Source organism: Zonotrichia albicollis, chromosome W, assembly GCF_047830755.1.
Source record: "Zonotrichia albicollis isolate bZonAlb1 chromosome W, bZonAlb1.hap1, whole genome shotgun sequence".
Taxonomy (NCBI): domain Eukaryota; kingdom Metazoa; phylum Chordata; class Aves; order Passeriformes; family Passerellidae; genus Zonotrichia; species Zonotrichia albicollis.
Window position 1 is genome coordinate 9633274 of NC_133859.1, and position 20915 is coordinate 9654188.

The 20915-nt window shown below is 44.1% G+C and overlaps 1 pseudogene; it reads right to left on the minus strand.

Moving 5' to 3' along the window:
• Positions 1–7936: 7936 nt before the first annotated feature.
• Positions 7937–9030, minus strand: LOC141726813 (protein fem-1 homolog C-like; annotated as a pseudogene).
• Positions 9031–20915: the final 11885 nt, after the last annotated feature.

A 20915-nucleotide genomic window follows, 5' to 3' on the forward strand; every position in this document is an offset into this window, starting at 1 on the left:
TCACAATCCTTCCTGAACACTGGACCCTATTTCTGTCTTACAACCCTATCAAGACTTCTGTATCATCTTTAGCAGTCTGTTCCCTTCATTTCTCCCTGGTATTAAGGGCAATTTCTTTTCCTATACAGACTTAATTCTGTTGAACCTCAGTTCCATGGACTTTAAAAGTATCCTCTCTTAGGGTCTTCCACCACAGGCTGAGATGAGTAGAGCCTTGCTTATGTTTGAATGGATACCAGGTACAATCAAAAACTCTGCATTTCATCAAGGGAAGAGGAACACTGAAGAACAGCATGTGCTGTACTACCTCATACAAAGCTGTTTTGCTCTTCACTTCCAGGTCCACAGACAGTTGTGGACCTGGAGAAGTTTCCCCTCCCTAGTTATAGATCAGAGAAGTGCACTGAAAAGAGCCACAATTTGTATGTCACTGCCCCTGGAAACACAAATAGTACAATTTTAAGAATACTGCACATTTTAAAAAGTATCTGCAATTGTTTCATTACACTAACAGTGAAAAAAAAAACCCATTTTCCACAATTCTGTAGCTAATATTATGAAAAAGACACACAATCATTTACTGCCTAATTGAAAATCTTTTCCCCCACACTTAACTAACCTTGGATGGATTGAACGGCATCCCTAAATATGAAGAGCCTCTGAAGCCACATCAATCCAAATTTGAGCCTGGAAAAGGAAGAAAAAAAAAGCATCAACTAATTAGTTTTGCTGAAACATTCATTATAAACCATAATTCTCCAGTCAAAATAATTATCTCTTAGTTTAACACAATTTGCAGCATTGCCAGCATTTGCATATGTCCTTTCAGTATCTTCCCAACCTCAGCTTGTTATCATTATGAAAAGGATAGAGAACAATAAGGTCTCCCCTGAGCCTCCTTTTCCCCAGGAAAAATACCCCCCATTCCCTCAGCTGCTCCTCATAGGACTTGTGCTCCAGACTCTTCACCAGCTTTTTTGCCTTTCTCTGGACTCGCTCCAGCACTTCACTGTCCTTCTTGTAGTGAAGGGCCCAAAACTCAACACTCTATTAGAGATGTGACCTCACCAGTGCTGACTACAGGGAGACAATTACTGCCCTAGTCCTGCTGGCCATACTATTTCTAATAGAAGCCAGATTGCCATTTGCCTTCTTGCCCACCTGGATACACTGCTAGCTCACATTTAGACAGCTGTTGTCCAACACCTTGTGGTGGTTTGACCAGGAAGAAGTGGGAATTCTGGGATGCTGTGGTCAAACCAATGGGTGCTCGGATTTTGATATTGGCACCTGGTGTAGCCAGTGGGGTTTGGACACACCTCTGAGAACACACAGGGGTTAAAAGCAGAGCTTCGGCCCTGGGATGCTCTCTTGGGACTTCGAGGGAAAGAGGTCAGATCGCCCTCCCTCGTCCAGCCGCTGCTGCCTGGGCCTGGACAGAGATGGGGGGTGAGGAGGCCCTTGAGGATGGAAGGGTGGAAGAGCCCCAAGAGACAGCCATCGGGCAGCCATCTTCCCCCCAGCAGGGAGAGAGAGGAGAGCTGGCGTCTGAATTTGCTAGTGGCCGGCCCAGGAGGAAAAGGGGGGGAATGCAGTGAGGAGGTGCCGGCCGGAGCAGCAGCGAGTGTGGGAGTGCCGGAGCTCTGGGACAGACAGAGACTGAAATTTTTAGCCCTTTTTCTTACATGATTGGGACCTTGCAAAAATGCTGATCCTCCTCAGAGCTGAATAAGAAGAGAGATAAGAGATGAGATAACCAAGAACGAGGCCCGAGGGATGTGGAGAAGACTGACTGAGTGGGGGGAGAGATGATTGGAGTGGCCTTTTGGCTGGACTTTTCTTGTGTAGCCATAGACTCAGTTTTATTCCTGTGACACAGAGACTGCACTTAGGGGGAGGCAGTGCCTCAGAACCAGGAGGGTTCATTGTGAGGACCCCTCGGCCCCAGGGGGTTGGAAAAAAATGGGGGGGACAGATGTCCCAAAGCAGAGACTGTGCCTTTTTGGAGTGAGACAAGGCATCCTTAAAAGACAACCCTAAAAGCAACTCTGGTCCATGCACAGTGGTGAGAGCACTGGGCATGGAAGGAAGATGTCACCATGGCAAAAGGACTTTCCGAGCGGTGCTGAGTGACATGGAAGCACACGAGGTTTCAGCGTGTTTCCAGGGGAAGCCTATGGTGCAAGAAGGACTCCTCTCCTCTTCATGGACTGAAGTTTGAGTATTCTAAAGGGTGGTGCCAGACTGTGCAGTTGGTGATTTGGGGGAATGTATCGGATTGGGAAATTTTTAGTGGTGGGGAGGAGGAAAATGCTATTTTGTAAGGTTTTCAATTTTTTTTCCCCTTATAGGTTTTTCCTTCTTTTCTTGTAGTTTAGGTAATAAAGTTTTCTTTATGTTTAAGCTGGAGCCTGCTTTGCTTATTCCTCGTCACATCTCACAGCAGACACCAGGGAGAGGGTATTCTCATGGGGGCGCTGGCTCTGTGCCAGGCCCAAACCATGACACACCTCCAGGTCCTTTCCCAATGGACAGCTTTCCAGCTACTCTGTCCCCCAGCTTGTAGCTTGGCAGGGGGTTGTTGTGACCCAAGTGCAGGACACAGCGCTTTGCCTTATTGAACCTCATACCCTTGGCCTCGACCCATCGATCCAACCTGTCCAGATCCCTCTGCAGAGCCTTCCTGCCCTCCATCACATCAACATTCCCACCCAATTTGGTGTTGTCTGCAAACTTGCTAAAGGGTGCACTCGATCCCCCAGTCCAGATCATTGACAAAGATATTAAAAAGGGCAGGCCCCAATACTGAGCCCTGGAGAACCCCACTAGTGACTGGCCACGAGCTAGATATAACTCCATTCACCACCACTCTCTGGGCCCAGCAATCCAACCAGTTTTTTACCCAGTGAACAGTACACCTGTCCAAGCCATGGGCTGCAGCTTCTCCAGGAGAATGCTGTGGGAGACAGTATCAAAGGCTCTATTGAAGTCCAGGTAGATACATCCACAGCCTTTCCCTCATCCACTAGGTGGGTCACCTGGCCATAGAAGGAGATCAGGTTGGTCAAGTACGACCTGCCTTTCCTAAAATCATTCTGGCTGCATCTGGTCATCTGCTTGTTCTGTACTGTTGTGGTTGGACACTGGCCAAATACCAGGCACCCATGAAAGCCACTCACTCACCCTCCCCTGTCACAGTTGGGCAGAGGAGAGAAAAAAAATTAACAAATGATTCATGAGTTAAGGACCAGGAGAAAAACACTTCAAGGGAAAAACAAGTTCAACCTAAAATTGCAAAGTGAATGTATTACTAACAGAATCAGAGGAGGATAATGCAAAGTAAAATAAGCCCTTAATACACCTTTTTTCACCCCAGCCCCTCCCTCCTTCCCACTGACAGCTCAGGGAGACAGGACATGGGGCTTTGGTCGGTTCATCGCCGGAGGGTTTCTTCCGCTGCTCTGGGAGAGGAGTCGTTCCCCTGTTAGACCGTGGGGTCCTTCCCATGGGATACAGTTCTCTGTGAACTTCTCCAGCGTGGGTCCACTCTCATGAGCAGCAGTCTTCCCAAAACTGCTGCAGCATTGGTCACTCTTCCATGGGATGCAGTCCTCCAAGGACAGGCTGCTCCAACCTGGAAGCAGGGGCCCTCTCTCTCCACCAGGGCTCCCACTGGATCACAGCCTCCTCCAGGCATCCACCTGCTCCCGAGTGAGCACCTCCCCCACAGGCTGCAGATGGATCTCTGCATCCCCCATGGATCTTCATGGGCTACAGGGGGACAGCTGATTCACCATGGTCTTCACCACGGCCTGCAGAGGAATCTTAGCTCTGGCATCTGGAACACCTCCTCTCCCTACTCCTTCACTGACCTTGGTGTTACCATGTTGTTTTCCCTCACATGTCCTCACCTCCTTCTCTTCTCTGACTAGAAGAAAAACTGTGTCCCCACTTTGGTTTGATTTCCTTCTTAAATATGTTTTCACATTGGTGTTACCAACTTCTCTAGTTGGCCCAGTTTGGTCAGCAGCATATCCATCTTCAGAGCCATCAGGGATTGTATCTGCTGGACATGGTGGAAACTTCTAGCAGCTTCCCACAGGAGCCATCATTCTGGCCCCCTTGCTCCCAAAAACCAGGCCATGCAAAACAAATACATGTACACACTATGTAATGGCACTCAAGAAGAACTGCTCCATAACCTTCCCCAACACTGAAGTCAGACTGAGAGGCCTGCAGTTCCCTGGATGCTCCTTCTGACCCTTCTTATTGATAGGCATTACATTGGCCCACCTCCAGTCAGCTGGGACCTCCTCAGACAACCAGGACTGATGACAAATAATGGCGAGTGTCTTGGTGAGCTCTTCCGTCAGCTTCCTCAGTACCCTTGGCTGGATTCCATCCAGCCCCATAGACTTGTATGTGTCTAAGTGGTGTAGCAGGTTACTGACCATTTCCCCTTGAATTAAGGGGGCTTCATTCTTTTCCCCATCCCTGTCTTCCAGCTCAGGGGGCTGGGCACCTGGAGAACAACTGGTCTTTCTGTTAAAGACTGAGGCAAAGGCAGCAATAAGTACCTGAGCCTTTTCCTAATCCTTTGTCACTGTTTCCAATAAAGGATGGAGATTCTCCTTAGCCCTCCTTTTGTTGCTACTGTATTTATAGAAATATTTTTCATTTACTTTTTTGGCAATAGCCATATTTACTTCTAGCTGGACTTTGGTCCTTCAAACTTTCTCCCTGCATAACCTCACAACATCGTTGTAGTCCTCCTGAGTTGCCTGACCCTTCTTCCAGATGCCATAAACTTTTTCTCTGAGTTCCAGTCAAATTTCTGTTTATCCACACCAGTCTTCTTCCCTGACGGCTTGCTCCTGTACCTTTAAGATTTCCTTGATGGAGCATATCAAGCCATCCTGGACTCCTTTGTCCTTCAGGACTGCCTCCCAAGGGACTCTCTCAACCAATCCCTTAGACAGCCCAAAGTGTGGCCTCCGGGCATCTGTATTGGGTCTGACTGAAGTAAAGTTCACAGCCCTTACAGTGCTGTGCTTTGCATTGGTAGCTGGAAGGGTGTTGATAACAGACCAGTGTTTTGGCTACTGCCAGGCAGAACTGTCCCTCTGGCATTCCCTCCCCCACCAAAGGGGATGGGAGTGGGTGTCCTGGTTTAGGGTAAATTTGTTAAAGAATCTGCAAAGGAGGGCCCCTCCAGAAAGCGAAACCCACACGACCCCTCCCCCCAACCGGTTCGGGAAAAAATTCCTTGGAGAGAGGTGGAAAGAACCTGTTTATTTGACTGGCCCCGCACCCCCCAGCACACAAAATGAACAATACCCGATGACACCGCTCTGAGAAAGATGGCAAAATCAGAAAGTCTCTTTTGGGGGGTGGTTGCTCTGTTCTCAGTCCCTCCGGTGCTGGGCCAGCTCCTTCGGTGTTTTCGGGTCCCAGTCCAGAGCAGGTTCCAGGTGGTCACAGAAACAGGAGAGGAGAAACAGTCCAGGAAGCAATGTGGACTGTTTAGCTAGAACTAGCTAATAAGCAGAGGCAGAAAGCAGAGCAGAAGCAAGAGCAGAAAAAGAGAGCAAGCAAAAGCAGCAAGCTGAAGCTGGAAGTGAAAAAACAGCCTTATGTACCGCTTTTCTCTGTGTCCCTGATAAGAGAAACCCAAACAAAACTTCCACTCTTCAGAGCCGGTGTTAAAGGCACAGAACAGATGAATGGGGATATACAAGCATCATAACGTCACCCCAGGACAGTGGGCAAGATCCTGTCAGGGGACACAACCAGGCCAGCTGACCCAAATTAACCAAAGGGATATTCTATACTATATGACATCAGCTCAGATATATAAGCTAAGAAAGAGAGGAGGAAGGGGTGGGCATTTGTGTATTGTGGCAGCAAGCCCCCTGAGCAGGGACTGATCTCCACTGACTCCATGATTACAGAAGGCTGAACAAATGCTTTATTAAGCTATACTATACTATACTAAACTAAAAACTGTACTACTACTATACTAAAGAAAAACCCGTGACCCTTACAGTCACGATACAGCTTTGACCTAATTGGTCAATCAATCAAAACCACCATCACCAGAATCCAATTAAGGAATCCCTTTTGGTAAACAATCTCCATAACACATTCCACATGTGCCAAACAACAGCTGCAGCAAGTGAAGATAAGAATTGTTTTTCTTCTTTCTCTGAGCTTCCTCACAGCCTTCCCCAGGAAAATCCTGGGAAAGTTGTGCCTGTTGCTCTCTGTGAAGAGAGCTGCAGCCACATTCGTGAGTTTTCAATGTTTGCCTTTTGGAGGAACTGTTGAGCATGCCTAAGCCCTGCTGGAGCAGTGATCCTGTAGAAGGGTGGAGTTTTCCTCTAAAGGTCTGGTAGTGGTGTAGATGGACCTGTTCTTTCTCTGGGAATCCAGTGGAGAAGACAGCTACTCCTCTGGGAATCCAGTGGGAAAAAGGCTGCCCTGGTGTCCCAAAATCTCAGATTATATTCAGGACAGAATGCTTGGCTCCTCCTCCTGGGTGGGGCATCTCACAATGGGATGATGTAATTTTATCAGCCATGCAGTGACACTCAATAGCCCATTAACAGCAGATGTCTCCCGGAAGGAGGATTGGTTTGTGGAAGAGATAAAGAAAACTGCCTAATTAACAGAAGATAACTGCACACCTCTAACAGATGGCAAATAGAATACACACATTATCTTGCAATCTAGGACATATAAGTACATAGGAGACAAAAGGGGGCCCTGGTGGGATGTACCTATGAGCGCTAAGGGAGATGTCTGATGTCATCACAAGGCCACTCTTGATAATCTTTGATCAATCGTGGTGACTGAGAAAAGTGCCAAAAGACTGGAGGAAAGAAAATGTCCCTTCTATCTTCAAAAAGGGAAAGAACGGCTACCTAAGTAACTACAGGTCAGTCACCTTAAATCAGTCCCTGGGAAGATGATGGAGTAGCTAATTCTGGAAACCATGGAAGTCTAGTTGGAGGCCAGTAACTAGTGTTTTACAGAGATAAACAAAACTCCACAACTTTGTGAAAATTGTAAAGCCGGTATGTTGATTACAGCGCTGGACGCATGTGGAGATTACTCTCCTTAAAAGACATGCGCACCTCTGGGAACTCCAGGTCCCTTTTTATCCCCCTCTCAAATACATATGCATGCAATTTCACAATAGGTTCATGCATATTCATTTTTACAAATTTTGTGTGACATTTGCCGCTACTTCTTCTTTATCAGAAAGAATTCTTAGGTCAGGTTGACCTGCTCTCACAGCAGTCTCTCTCTCTCTCTCTGTCTCCCCCTCCCCTTATCTCTGTCCTTCACTGAAGCAGTTTCTCTGAGCCTAGGCTTTTTACGAGAACAGGCAGTCAGACTAAATAGCTATGTTTTCAAACTACAGACTTAACTCAAAGATGTACATTTCACCTAAATCAAAATGGATTTCTATTCTGGAGAATTTCTACTCTGTCTCAATAGTGGTGTGCCCCAGGGGTCAATACTGTGTCAAATCCTATTTAACATGTTCATTAACGATCTAGATTGTGGGCCAGAATGTACCCTCATCAAGTTTGCTGATGACACAAAACTGGGAGGAGTGGTCAATATGCCAGAGGGTCAAGCTGGCATCCAGAGAGACCGCACCAGGCAGTAACCATGGGCTGACAGGGACCTCATGCAGTTCAACAAGGGGAAGTGCCAAGTCCTACACCTAGGAAAGAACAATCACAGGCACCAATGCATATTTTATGTTCCTATTTGGCTTTTTTTTTTTTTTTTTCTCTGTATTACTCCTCTTTTCTTTTACCTCATCCTTTTTACCCTCTGGCTTTTCTTGAAGATTTCTTTTCAGTCTTGGATCCTGATTACTAATTTCAGATACTTTTGTGCTTTTGCATTCCTGGGTTTGTCATCAGCTGGTCAAGGGAGGGGATCCAGTTTGTTTATGCAAGTTTGTGGCATCAAAGTGTGAACCTGACTGGATAAGAAAATTCATGATGCCTGGATGGTTGTTCAGTGCAGCAATATGTAAAGGACTGTTGTTATCAGAGTCTCTGACATTTATATTAGCACCACATTCCACCAAGATAACAGTAACTTGTAGAGAGGGGAATTTACAAACTGGGTAGCGACCCACACATGTAGTATTCTTGTCAACAGCAAGGTGAAGTGGACTGAAGTTATTCTTCCCTCTAGGCTGAAGCTTAAGAAACTTATATATAGTCTGTTTCTTAAAATGCTCCTGTTCTGAGGCGCAAGGTACTTTTTCCAACAAGCAAATTAAATGCAAAATGATCTAAAGTGCTTTGTTTAGCTGTATTGGATCAGGAGGACACTGGATTTGTTTCACGGCCCGCTCTATTTCGAGAACACTTTTGCATAGTATACCCATTAGATCATCAAATGTGACAGTAGCGCCTAGCAGGCCTTTTGCCTTGTCCTGCAGCATGAAGGAGAAGAGTTCAGCAAATGATAGTAAACTGCTGGCTGTCATAGGGCTCAGTGGATCTAGATTGCTCTGCTGCATGTCCAAAGCATATTTCCATAAGTTGATGCATCGTTTAAAGTTTCCAGAGTCTGCATAGACAGCACCTCTGTACCTAATATAGTAGGATGTATCTGGGTGAGAAGGACCAAGAATACGTTCTCTAATTAATAGTGCTTGCATTCTCATCTCATCAGGATCTGCAATAAGATTTTCTAGCTCTTCTAAGCTGTTTACTTCTTTAGCATAATCATAGGCCATAATTAGTGTTTGTGGTACAGGTCTGTTCAGGATACTAATCCTATCATTGTATCGCATTTCCATAGCTTGCTTCCAGTATTTCAAAGCACCAAGCAGATCTCTCTTTTTGTCCACAAATGTTGCTCCTAGAAGTTCCAGAGCATTTATGCATTCTATCTTACTAGTCTGTTCATGTTGGGTCAGGAAGTCCACAATATTTGTGTGGCCTGTCACACTGGCTGACAGAAGAGGAGTCATTCCATAGCCATCCTTTTCCATCTTTGCACAATACTTGAGAAGCATCTTCATGATCTCTAAACTTCCAGATTCTGCACAGTCATGTAATGCAGTGTTTCCTAGCAAAAGAGGAAAAACAATTACATAAATTATAATTAAATTATAGTCCAGATATCACTCCATTAATAGGTAAAAAAAAAATAAAATTTGACATCTACAAACTATGAAAGGCTTAAATGACAAGTTAAAAAACATTCAAGATCTGATTAAAACATCACGGCTACCACACAGTTATATAAACCAAAATGCTTGACATTGTTACCCAAAAGAATTAAACAGATTTTAAGGACATGTTTCATTTTTCAAAACTTAAACTAGAATTCTCTACCACATGAGAAATTTTATATCTGCTTTCAAGTATAAAGCAGAAACCTAAGCTTGCCACCTTACGTGGTTATATTTTCCCTTCTTCCCTTGTCAAATTTCCTTCATCCCTATCTCTATTCATAATTTAAAAAAATAATAAGATCTGCATAAAAATTAAAGCTGTGCTAACTCAACACTGGCCTTGCTCACTGCTATACTGTACCTCTTCCTCTCTCTTTCATCCAAAGCCTTTAATTAAAAAGTGTTCCAAGGTAATAATTGTACATAAAGGCAAATACAGCTCATCACAACAGGCCCTTCATATCAGCTGGGGCCTCAGAGACTGTCAGAATATTCTGAGGGACCAACTTATTTTGTCAAGCCTATGTATACACACAGACAAACTATTTCTATTACTTTATTAGGTCTTTATTCTGAAGTCCCACATAAACCCCCCCTCTGCTCAGGATTCCCAAAAGTTAAAAAAAAAAACCCAAGTCCCCAAACCCAAACAGTGCCTTGAACACACAGCATCCAGCCATTTGTCTTATAAGTCTTATCATTTACAATAAGATTATTTCTTATGAAGAGAACATGCAATATCATGCTAAAGGCATTCAGGTGGCACTCATACTATGTGGTGAAATTTCCAGCAAGCAGTAATGGCAACTGACTGCAAAACATAAGTAGCGAACTAAAAAGAAATCATTGAACACCACAATTAAATATCAAATTACTATGCTTTAAGCAGGAGAAAGTTTTGCTTAAGACCATACATGAGTAGTTCACTGGGGGAAACAGGAAGATGGACAAACAATAACTGTCTCCGTCCTCACCACCATAATAGAGCTTCTTGGGGGTTTTATTGCTTTTAAAATTACACAATTTAAACCTAGCTTCTTTTTCATATATGCTACAGATTCAGGCATACCAACTCCCACTACATTAACATGAAAATAATTAACAGCACACCCATGTAATGATGCTGAATTTTGCCCCAAAAGGCGAGAATAACTGCCTAAGAGACTCAAGTAAGTCGGCATAGACAGGAGGTATTTTATTACGACGCGTCGGAGAAATCACAAAAGGGATTTCTAGCTATCTCATGACAGAAGCAGGCTTTTATACAGTCTTGGGTGCAGGGTTACATCATATCATATACATAATCATGCATATTCATAAGAGGCGTGGTGTGGGCGGAGCGTGGGCGGAGACATCTCTTTTGAGGATTATTCTTGGTGGTCCTTCCGGTGCCTTCATTGCGGGCAAGGGTCTTCTGATGAGTCTTCCTCTTTAAACTTTTGAACTCCTATCCTAATATGGTCAATTCCCGGTGTACTTGGCTTGGTTCCCATGGCTTGGCACGGCTCCTAGGGTCAGTTTGACATTGGCACGGCTCTTAGGGTCAGTTTGACATTGTTAGCTCTGATCATGCTTAGCTCGTCAATTCCCTTATCCCTATCTCTCTTTATTGTTTGCCCTGCTTACCAAACTTCAAACAGAAGGATCCACCAGGATTGCTTCCGGATTAATGAATAACCTGTCATACAGCATTATCAATAATTCCAGGATTGCTTCCGGATTAATGAATAACCTATCATACAGCATCATCAGCAATTCCTGAATGTGGATGGGGGCGAATCCCCTTGTACCTAACATGAGACCACCCGCCAGTGATATGGGATATGGCTCTAGTGTTAGGGGTCGCGTGAGTAGCTAATAGGATGGGAATGGGATAGGACTGCTCAGGGTTGATTTTCAGTCTGTGGCTCTGCCTAAGCATTTTGATAACAAAGTTATGTTCTTGTGCAGTAGTAAAATGCTGATCGGATGGGCAGTTTGGGGCTTCAGTAAGAATCCCACCCTCCCACTCCCCAATTAGAATATCTTGTGCCACCAGCCTTGCAAATTCTGGTTAACTGGCTTCCAGATCATCATTATCTGTTATATCATCAGCAAGTTTCCACATCCTCAAATCAGAGAACCCTTTTCCAAGGATTCTGTACATTCACAGTCATCTGATTTGGCTTTTAAAAAAATCTCAGAGACAGATTTTCATAAACTTTCTCATTTGCATTTTTGGCAGGGTTTTTTCTATGACGCTGACGTGGTTTGAGAGGAAGTAAGTTTTCTGGGATATGCTGTGGTCACACCAATGGGGTTCAGATTTGAATATTGGCACCTGAAGTGGCCACTGAGGACCTTGGATACGCCTCTGAGAACACAGGGGTTAAAAAGCAGATCTCTCCCCCGTCCAGCTGCTGCTGCTGGGCGGGGGAGGGGCAGCCATGCGGCTGGGTGAGGTAGGCCTGGGGCTTGGACAGAGATGGGAGGTGAAGAGGCCCTTGTTATGTGTAGAATGTGCAGTTTACCTTTTACATTAGAGTGTTTAGCCAGTAAAACTTAATTTGGTCCCTAAAGCGTGCCTGTGATTTGACTTAAAAGCTAAACAGGGCATCAAAATAAACTGAAAAACTGAGGAAGACACTCCACACAAAGCAGCATCCAAAATTATCTGTTAGATCAATACTCATGAAACTAAAATCAGGTCTTAATATGAAGTGATTTTCAGTCTCAAATACCCTAGGCAATCTTTGTCACTAATGGAGAATTAAATCAGTGACAGGAGCTTGATCAACACATGGGTCTGGTCACACTACAGTTTCTACAGAGACCAACAAATTCTCCAATCACAGGAACGGATATTTTTTCCCAAATTTAGGTGTATTAAAAGTTTGGTTTGTCAACTGCAGTTTATTAACTAAAATTCCTTTTTTTTTTTTTTTTTGATTACGCAAAACTGTTCATACCTCCAGACTGACAAGCATGAGATCTTTAAATTCCTAAGATGAAAAGAGAGCAAAAGCAGACAAATAGACATAACTAGCTTACCAATATACAGACACATTACAAAAGTAATCTTGCTGTGCTGGAAAAAGCCTAGTAAAAACTTTTCTATAGCTGTCAACCCAGAAGCAAATACTGACTGGCTCCTCCGGCCATCTACACTTCTAAAACACTTACTGATAAAGCCAAAACCATATCCATCTGGGTGTGGCCAAGCCACGAGTTACTGTAGCCAGTTTAGGGTGTATTCAAGTCCATGCTACCTCACTCACAGCAGAGCTATGAAACACTAGAAAGGTCTTTTGGGGGCTGCCAATTCCAATGCCACTCTAGACATGGCCTGGGGTTAAAAAGATTCAGAACTACAAATGTTTTTACCAATACATGTCAGAATGCTGTGTTAGCTGGGCAAATTAAACATTTAAATTTCAAAATATTCATATACATATTTTAAGTTGTATTTGAGGTGCCAGTTGATTTGCAAAAAAATTCAACCTCACAAAAATGTTTTATTGCAGACCATATTGTACTTGTTGAAATATTATAGTCATCCTTAAGTCACAACTATTTCATCTTTACATATTATCATTCACATTCCTTTATTTCCACCTTCAAGTCAATATTTTTACAATATTAAAAGTCATAACAAATGCATATTACAGACAAACATATCAAAATGCACCAGTACCACCAAAGTTCTTACAATTATTTTACAACTATTGATATACATATTGCTATATTTGACAATAGGATCAATGGCAACTATTCATATTACACATTGTAGATCCATCACCACATACCTATGAACTTTATGCTCTTTTATCAGTTACCATAAATATATGCCATGACACACTAATAGTGCAAAAAAGTAATACAAATTAGGCTTAGCCAGTGCCTCCATAATCCAAGAACACACCAACAATTTATACGGCATTAATTTACAATGAAGCTATGCATAACACATGGAAATATTCCCACATCACCAAGGATTTTCAGTATTCTCCTCATCTGGATTTCCTTTATTAAAAGACTTGCTTTTTTCTTACTGTCATAGTTATTTACTCAAAGAGTGGTTACTGAAAACATATCAGGAATAGGGTAATTTCTAGTTACTTATAATGTAGTAGGCCTTGGAGACCACAATTACTTCAAGCAATGCACAAATTAATAAACGTCCTAGGGTGACATTATGATGCTTGTATCCCCATTCGTGTGTTCTGTTTATGCTGGATATTATGTTCTGTGCCTTCAAGACTGGCTCTGAAGAGCAAAGTTTTGTTTTGTTTTGTTTTGTTATCAGCCTGCTCCCCCACAACCGGCAGGACACAGAGACGGGGCAGTACATAATGCAACTTTTGCTTTATTTTGCGCTTGCTTTCGCTTTGCTCCTGCTTCTGCTTTGCTCCTGCTTTGCTCTTGCTTTTGCTTCTGCTTGTTAATTAGTTTAGCTAGGCATTCCGAATTTTCCCTGGACTGTTTTTCTTTCCCTTTTTTGGAACCACTCGAGCCTGCTCCGGGCTGGGACCTGGGAAACACTGAGAGTTTGCACCTTGTGGCCTGCAGCAGCTACCCCCAGTGCCGGAGGGACCGATAACAGAGCGACCACTCCCAGGAGAGACTTTCTGAATTTGTCATCTTTTTCAGAGCAGTGAAAGAGTGCTGTCATCTGGTATTGTTCATTTTGTGTGCTGAGGGGGGTGCTTTGCCAGTTAAATAACAGGTTCTTTCCACTTCTCTCCGAGGAATCCTTCCCAAACTGGTTGGGGGGAGGGGCCGTGTAGGTTTGCTTTCTGGAGGGGCCCCCTTTGGAGGGTTTCTCCCAAATTTGCCCTAAACCAGGACAATTAATGAAAGTGATCACCACTAATTTTTAGCGGCTGCACTTCAGTTTGACTGGATGCAACGGCAGCAGGAAGGAAATATAAGAATACAAGCTTCAATAAACCAAAAGCGGACATGGGCAGATAGATGGGTATAGAATTGCCAAGTTAAACAAACACACACAGACACACGCCCCTCAGCCTTAAGAATTAACAATAATTCCAGACATCTACATAGTAATTATGAAGTGTTACATTTGTGAGGACATGGCAGTTAGCCTTGATATCTAAGTCAAGGTCTATGTTCCGCAATTTACCCATTTCAAAAATATTGCATCATCTATAGTGACAGGAATAAACAGTGCCTGAACATATCTATGCAATTCTGCAGTTAAGGCAATCCAATTTTCGTACCAATTTCTTTAGTAAAAATTTTAAATCAACATTATATCTATTGCTGTATGAAAGAGCAAATAGTTTCATGTTTCTTTCTAGCCCTACTTTAACAGGGATAATATGAACTTTACACAAATGCTTGGTGTATCACAGAACTAATTCCCCAACTATCCAGTCTTGCAACAAAAAAACAAACAAAAAACCCAAACCAAAACAGTCCAAAAAAAAAAAAAAACCCCACCAAAAAACCCCCCATATTCTCAAAATAGGCTGATAGCTTGTGACATGGGAAGGAAACTGATTTGGCTTGATTTGCAACCAATATTAACTACATCTACTAAAGTTTGCAAAATTCTTAATCAAAATTCTGGTAAACAAAACTTTTAAAATAAAAATACTTTTTCTTAAAGTATGATAGCAATGTGGTACCAAACTAAAGATCTCTTACTGAAAATACACACTCAGCTGCTGAACTTTACACACTGGTCGATCTTTCAAATTAAATAATTTTTTCTTCATATGTTTAAAAGGAACTGAATGTATATTTTTGCAACCTCATAGATGAAATTAATCACCTTCAAAAAATGAAATTGTTCATAAAACAATTTTTTTATTTTTTTAAGCAGACCACTTGAAGGAAATAAGTAATCTAGTAACTTTGACTTTGGAAGAAAAAATTATTGATACTTACATGCATACAAACATAGGCAATGCAAAAGAAAACTGGTTTACATGTCTATACTCAGTATACTTGACAAAGGAAAATTGAAGATCTGTCTTTCTTTTTAAAAAGTAAAAATTGCAAAGAGCTATTAACCTCAACAAGTTGTTCTATGTTCTGTAATAGAATAACCATTCTCTCTGTCACAAAAGTACTTAATGATAACTCATATTACCAAGGTTAATAATACAAAGTGGAAGTAAGGTATAAAATGTTGCAAATCATTGACTTTCAACAGAAACCATTGTTTTGCATATGAAATATGCTTCCTTGAGCTTCAGAAATAGAAAGTGAATTGCTAAACTTACGGCTGCAATTTTTAAATTCAAAAATAGAATGCTCATCTGAAAGCCTAAATGGGAAGTGAAAACAGCTCATTTCCAAACATGATTCTGGCACACTGATGTTGTGTGCCTCTTTTTTTTTTAAGCTTCTTATGTCCATACAAGTTCAAATCTAAGGAAACAAATTTTATTTAATGAAAAAAACCCATCTTTCAGATTATGCACACCATCTCACTTTCAGTGAGGTTGGTTTTACTCTTTTATTGCAGGCTACTTGTACTTCCTTATCTCATGCAATAGCTTACGAGTGCTAATCAACTCTTCCCTACATTCTTGAATTGCAAACAGAAAGTCAGAATGAGAAACAGCTTCAAACATTAAGTGAACTCCAGAAACATACAGTAATTAAAAGGATACTAATGTCCCTTGTAAAACACTGATTAGGTGAAAATTTCAGCACCCGCATAGTCAATTCAAACATCACATATAAGTGTGGTTATGAAATGGTACCACCTAGCATTCCCCTTCAGAGTTTATGATATTCAACCCCTTTGTGAAAGAGCTTAATATACAGTAAAAAGTAATAAACATCCTATCAATCACTGCAGTGTTGCGGTGTGTTGCAATGTCCTGTTTTACCCTGCCCTTTTCACCTGGTTGGTAGCTCACCTGTCCCCTCCCCTTCCCCTGTCCCCGAGCTTAAAAGGTTAATCAGACCATGCGGCCGGGATTCTGTTGGAGCAGTTGCCCCGGTTCAGACCTCTGTAACCATGGAATAAACATCTGGACATTCAACACTCCAGCGGAATCCTCTCCTATTTCTCTTCACCATCGCCAGAAGCTGTCTCTCCTGAGGTAAACGGAGTTCCTGACAAGCCTGGACTTGCACCAGTGCCCTGCTGCAATCTCCAGCAGCCAAGGTATCTCTGGGGTGAATTACACCACAGTGCCGCCCTTGGCCCAGCAGCGAGGGTCAGAACTGGCCCAGGCACCATCTAACTGGTAATATTGGGATTCATATTCCAATATACTGGCGTCCCTGGGAGGGCAAAGCGACTCTGCAGCCCGAGAACGGACTCGCAGTACCTCAGAAAAGCTTCTGGCAGCCGTGCATCCAGCTAGAAGGGCTTTGGTTGCATCGCCCTCAGCTAGAGACTTTGGGAATATTCCCAGAAAAAGTTTCGTGGACTGTTCGGTGCCTCTGGAAAGCCCAGCTTCTGTTTGGTGAGCAGATTTTCCAGAGGAAGAAGAGGGTAGCCTCTCTTGCCCAGAGAGAGGTCCTTTTCTGGTGAAGAAACCTGCCTGTACCCAGCCACCTACAGCTTCCATTTCACGTGAGTATCTCTGCTTTCAGTAGAGCAGAAGCTCAAAAACAGACTCTGCCGTGAGTTCTGTTCCTTTTTGCCTTTGCATTTTTGGCTGTGCAGCCCCACAGACGGGAATTCATTGCGTTCTAAGCTTTTAGCTTTCTGCTGCGTGTTTCACTGTCTTTTAGAATTCGCGTCGGAGCGGGATCACTCTCTGCCCTTCCCCCCCCGCTCGGCAGCGTGCTCGGCTCTCTACACGTGGTCGGGAGACTGTCTTTCTTTCTCTGTGCGGGGGAGGGGGGGGGCTCTCGGCTCCCTGCTCTGCGGAGGACTCTCTTTCCCTCTCTGTGCGGGGCAGGGGGGGGGCTCTCTTTCTACGTGGCCGGGGGATCTCTCTCGGTGCGGGGTCGGGAGTGCTCTTGGCACACGCGGGGCGGCGGGAGAGCCCCGGTTTCGGCTGCCACGTGGAGTGGCTGCTCTCTCTGCTCCGCGGGGGGGGCTGCATTCCACGGCGGGGAAGGCTTTGTGTCTGCCTCGGTTCGGCAGGGCGTGCCCTGCTGCTGCTGCCCGGGAATTTTAAAAGCAGTATATACAGCTGCATTGTGAAGCTTTTGTCTGCTCGTTATCGCTTTCTATCGGTGGGTTTTTTTTAGAAATTGGTAGCTGATTTTAGCTTTGTTTTTGGTCAGGCGGGATTAAGTACTTTGCTTTTTACATCTAACATGGGTTACAAACTTAGCATTGTACATAAAGGAGTGTATTATAATATTGTTAGCATTTTAGTCAATGGTAATGTGAAATTCTCTAAAGGAAAATTGAAACAGTTTATAAGATGGCTTTTTCTGCAGTTCCCAAACATTTCCCCTGAAGAAATCCACAATATTCAATTCTGGGATAAAGTTGGGAATGAATTGATAACCTTAGGACAATCTGGCAAATCACCCTCAGCTGAATTTGTGTTCTGGAGTTTACAAATTCGAAAAGCATTGCTAAAACAAAAGGAAATGGAGAAAAAGCCAAATGTAAAGCCATGTACCTCTGCTCTCCCTGTTTCTCCCTCTCCTAGCCCTAAAACCCCTAAACCTCTTTCCCCAAAACTTGGTATTTTAAAGAGAGCACACTCATTAGGAAGTCGACTCCCAGAGTGTGCAAGAATACCTGAGTTGTTTTGCTCACAAACCCCTGGCCAGGCTGCGTGGCTTTCCCAATCCCCTATGTCCCCTCCTCTAAAGCCCAGAGCACGTGTTAGCTTTCTGGAGAGCAGTGATGTCCAAAATGGCCCCCAGTCCCTAGGGGGTCCACAAAATGGTGGATGCCACGTGGCATCTTCCCAAACCTGGTCTTCTTCTTCCCAAAATTCTCTTAAGCATCCCAAAATTCCTGCCCCATCCCCCTCTCCTTCTGTTCCTCGTGACCCCTTCCCCCCTTCCCCCCCCTTTCCTGCAGTACCCTCAGCTCCTCCCCTCTACTCCTCCCAGGGGGCGTCTGCTGATGTGATGTCACCAGGCGTCCCCGCCCCCTGCCAGCCCCTTGGCCCCGCCCCTTGTTCCCAGGGTTTCCCTGCCCCCTGCCAGCCCCTTGACCCCGCCCCTTGTTCCCACAGTTGCCCTGCCCCTTGCCAGCTCCCTGTCCCCGCCCCCTTCCCGAGTTCCCACGGTGGGGACACACCCACTGCCTGTCCCCAGACCTGTAGCTGTGATCCCAATGCTTCTGATTCCAGGGATACAGAGCAGGGGACGGCAGACCCAATGCATAGTCACATGTTGTCACTAGCTCCTGTTACGTTTCAGCCTGCAGCTCAGGGAGGAGCAGCTCCAACTGCTAATTGGAGTTCTTTTGGACGACAATTGATTAAAGAGATCTGTAAATCTCATAAGGAATATGGTCCACACAGTCCATAATTCCGTGGCCTTTTAAATTCTGAATTGAGTAGGACTGTGGTAACCCCACATGATTTAAAACAGCTTTTTTCCTGCCTCATGACCTCCACAGAATTCAAATTATGGGAATCAGCATTGAAACAACTGCTAAAAGATGCTCTCCCAGGCTTACAGGCTGATCCAAACACAGCGAAAGACAACAGTGGTAACCCTATCACCATTGAGCACCTCTGCGGTGAGGGCCAGTGCTCTTCTCCCTCAGTCTAAGCTACTGCAATTCCTGCAGAAACACTCGAGAAGGTAAAAGAAGCAGCTGAAAAAGCATTCTTTTCCCTACAACCTGAGGGGCCTTTGGAGCCCTATAGTAAAATTAAACAGCTACCATCAGAGCCCTTTTTGAAATTTGTAGAAAGGCTAACTGGAGCCATTGAAATACAGGTTAAAAAGGAAAATGCTAGGGAAGCAATTTTAGAGGAAATAGCGTTTACAAATGCAAATGAACAGTGTCGAGCAGCAATCCTGAGCCTTCCTATGGAACCTCGCCTTACACTAAAAGATATGCTTTTAGTCTTTAACAGGAAAGTGCCTCTGATGACTGTGGCTGAAGACACCAGACCAAGGCTGCTGCCAAGACCACCTCAGCGTGTCACTGTTGCCAGCCCTGCACCTTTTCCCTCAGCACAGCAGTACCCTGGGCAGCAGCGGAGACCAGCAATGGTTGAGCCCACTAAACCATGCCTGCTTTGTAATAAGCTAGGACACTGGAGTAACCAGTGCCCCCTGAAAAAGGAATTTGATGAATTTAGACATGGCAGGGGAGGAGAACTACAAGCCCTCCCTGGGGGTCAACAACAAAAATCTGAGAATAAAGCGCCAGCCTGCCAGGTGTGCAGACATAAAAGGAGCAGGCCAAGAGAATAAGGGTAGCAAAACAAACCAAGCGCGCGATAATATTAACATTTGTGTAAGTGAAGCAGGTGCTTCAAAGACCAAGTCTGCTGGTCCACTGTTGAAGGTGAAACAAAATAACCTTTGTTATGATTTAAGTGATCCTGCATTAACCGCATCTTCTGTCAATGAGCCTTACAGGTTGCAGCTGACAGAGTCACTCCACCTGAAGGACACTGACTGGCATTTTGTCTCTGTAAATCCTGAACAGAAGGGTACTTGGAACCAAATTCGTTGTAAGTACATCGTCATTGGGGACACCAAACACACACCACAAGAGATCGAAATTGCTCCGGGAATTACAACATCAGATCCCAAGCAATTTGTTCTCGGCCTGCACTGTTTCCACCCACCCCTGTTTCTTCCCAAGAGACAAATTGTTGCTCAAGCTATCCCTGTGCCATCTTTGCCTGAAAATATCGAAAAACAAGAGCCCACAGTCGCCCGGGTCCAAGGTATTGGGACAGATAAACCCAAATTGTGGTGCAATGTCAGTTGGGGTGGGGAGTCTAAACGCATTGAGATGCTTGTAGACACAGGTGCAGACTGCACAGTGATTCCAATACAAGACTGGCCAGCACATTGGCCTTTACAAAATGTTGCTGGTCACCTTCGAGGTGTAGGAGGTCTGCAATTGGCAAGGCAATCCAAAAGCATTATTCAATTCGAGGGTCCAAACGGACAATTGGCAAATATCCGTCCATTTGTGTTAGATTATTCAGAACCTTTGTTAGGGAGAGATTTAATGGCCCAGTGGGGTGTCACAATTGATATTCCAGACTCTCCACAGCATTTTTGTGCAGCAGTCATTGAACAACAGCGCCCCACCCAAAAACTGAAGTGGAAAACAGACAAACCAGTTGATGTGAAACAGTGGCCACTCAGTAAACAAAAAATAAAGGTGCTTGAGGAACTAGTAGAAGAGGTACTAAAAAAAGGCCACATTGTGGAGACCATGTCCCCATGGAACTCTCCAGTGTTTGTCATCCAAAAAGCTGACAAAAAGAGGTGGCGACTCCTCTGTGACCTCCGACAAATTAATAATGTAATTGAAGATATGGGTTCTCCCCAACCTGGTATGCCATCCCCAACGATGCTTCCCCAAGATTGGAAATTAGCTGTTATTGATATTAAAGATTGTTTTTTCTAAATCCCCTTGCACCCTGATGATGCACCGCGTTTTGCATTCTCAGTCCCTTCTATCAATTTAGAAGCTCCTATGAAAAGGTACCATTGGACCGTTCTTCCTCAGGGATTAAAGGTATCTCCAGCTATCTGCCAGTGGTATGTCTCTTCCCTGCTTTCCCCAGTGCGTGCAGCCGCAGAGAAGGCCATCATCTATCATTATATGGATGATATC